The sequence below is a fragment of the Zea mays genome, chromosome 10 (assembly GCF_902167145.1).
Source record: "Zea mays cultivar B73 chromosome 10, Zm-B73-REFERENCE-NAM-5.0, whole genome shotgun sequence".
Taxonomy (NCBI): domain Eukaryota; kingdom Viridiplantae; phylum Streptophyta; class Magnoliopsida; order Poales; family Poaceae; genus Zea; species Zea mays.
In genome coordinates, this window is record NC_050105.1 from 47105967 (window position 1) to 47108139 (window position 2173).

The 2173-nt window shown below is 48.7% G+C and overlaps 1 pseudogene; it reads right to left on the reverse strand.

The window, feature by feature from the left end:
- Positions 1-526: 526 nt before the first annotated feature.
- Positions 527-1870, reverse strand: LOC103641063 (uncharacterized; annotated as a pseudogene).
- Positions 1871-2173: the final 303 nt, after the last annotated feature.

A 2173-nucleotide genomic window follows, 5' to 3' on the forward strand; every position in this document is an offset into this window, starting at 1 on the left:
GTATGGATATCAAGGTAGGCAATGCATCAAAGGGTTTCCAAGCAACTCCTATAAACCTAATGCACATTTTGCTAGACTTTAAGTGTGTAAAAATTATTTAAAAAACACAAGGAAGGGGTTGCATGCACCGAGGCTTGCCTGGAATAAACACTAGGTTAGTGTTGTTAGGTGACGTCCACTTGACGACCATCCTTTTGTCTTGGCATTTGTTCAGGCAGGTTCATCCATCATCATTATTCTGCGGAGTAGCCCGCGCTTGGGGTCGACTTGGGTTGTCTTCCGCATTACGCGATTAATTAATGTACCTGAATGAAATGCATTATGCATATGAATGCATATAGATAGGAATATCATAAACCATAGCGAGCCGTTGACAGGCGCTCTATCTCTCTTGACTAGAGCACAATATCTAAACTTAGACTAGAGATAGAAATCATCGCATTAACTTCTAGAATTACTATTCTCAATTATTATACAGCATAAATCCCACTAAATTAAATATTTCATTTATTCTGCATTATAGACCTAAGGTGCACCATATTACGCATTTATTTCACACGATTACATTACCGAAGGGGCTGAGGTATTTTAGCAAACATCTAACACGAACACGACGCATCTGCTAAACACAATAATTATTACAACTAGCAAGTCAAGTTAATCCAATTCGATTAGCTGAAATAATAAATTGGCATACCAAGACCGAATGGATTCGATATCCACGAGGGCGATGACGGTTTTCCAATTTAGACATTTGGTCGAGTCCCAAGAGAGCGCTTATAGGCCTCGCTTCTCTCGAACATCAGGGATTTCTCATCCAAAGTAAGTCCGACTCAAAGCTTGCGAGAGCATCGACAGTCTCCGAATAAAATCTTCGATCGAACACCTGGCGAGCATTGAACTGAGCTTCACTCTCTCTTCCATCCACAATTCTTGGAATCTCTCCATATTAACTAGAACTCCACATAACTGGCGACGATTCTTGTTCTGCCCTTTCGCCGAGTACTTGGGTATCGACTAGGCGATTGCTTCTCCACATCTTCTTGGGATGCTTTTGTCGCCGCGAACACCAGTCGGAGACAGCACATAGGGACTGGCATCAAGACGAGATGATGAAATAACGACAACGGGTTGGGGGCAGTGTTGAAGCAGCTCGGCGTGATGGAGAATAGGAGTTCGACGGAGACGGAACCGATTGTCGAACCGGATTTGCGGAGATCGACGAAGTTGCTGCCCACTGCGGGGCAGAGAACGGCGCTGGCAGGGAGCGCGCACCATGCGCGGCTGGAGAAGCCAAGCGCCATGGTCAGGGGTGTGAGCAGGCACCTGGGCACGTAGAGAAACAGGACAGGGGCACACGGCATGGGAGCAGAGCGCGCACGCACAAACCGGCGGTGGGCATGGTAGGGAGAACTGGAGGGAGCAGGGGATGGGCGCCGCCATGGGAGCTCGGCGGGAAGGGTATTCCGGCCATGGGTGGAGCCAAGCGGGAGCACGGAGAAGACGCCGAGAGGAGGGAGATGAAGGAGCTCCGGCCATGGAGATGGGCGGCTGAGCTAGGAGGGAGGCTGCGCGCGGACCGAACACTGGCGAATTCCCGCGCGTGGGGAAACGGCAAGCGCGATGGCCAGGGAGTTCGGCCAGACGAGCGTAGGGACCAAACACCGGCCATGGGAGGGATCTCGGGCGCCGAGCAGGGGGCTTCAGGGTGCGGCGCAGAGGAGCTCAGAAGTAGAGGGCGCGCGGCTGGAGATTGAGCAGGGAGGAGATGAGAGAAGCTCTCTCGGCTAGATGCCATAGCTAGGAGCTGGGGCGAGCGGCACGCAGGAACGACCGAACAGGAAGCAACGCGCAGAGGGAAAGAAGAAGACGCGCGCGTGAGGGAGATAAGAACGACGCGCAGGAGCTTGAGCGGCTTCAGGATAGGAACGTAGGATATTTTTCCTTTTTTAGATTTTTAATTTCTTTAACTGAAAAATCTCAGATATTTATGATTTTGATATTTAAATTTGAGAGATATTTAAAAGGTCGAACCAAAATAAGTTTGACAAAATATTTGAGAAGGATTTGATGTGATGACTAATCTGGAGTCAAATGAATTCGTATCTGTTATTTACACTTAAAGATTTAGATCGAGACGAGATACACACGAATCGAACCAAACAAGATTTGA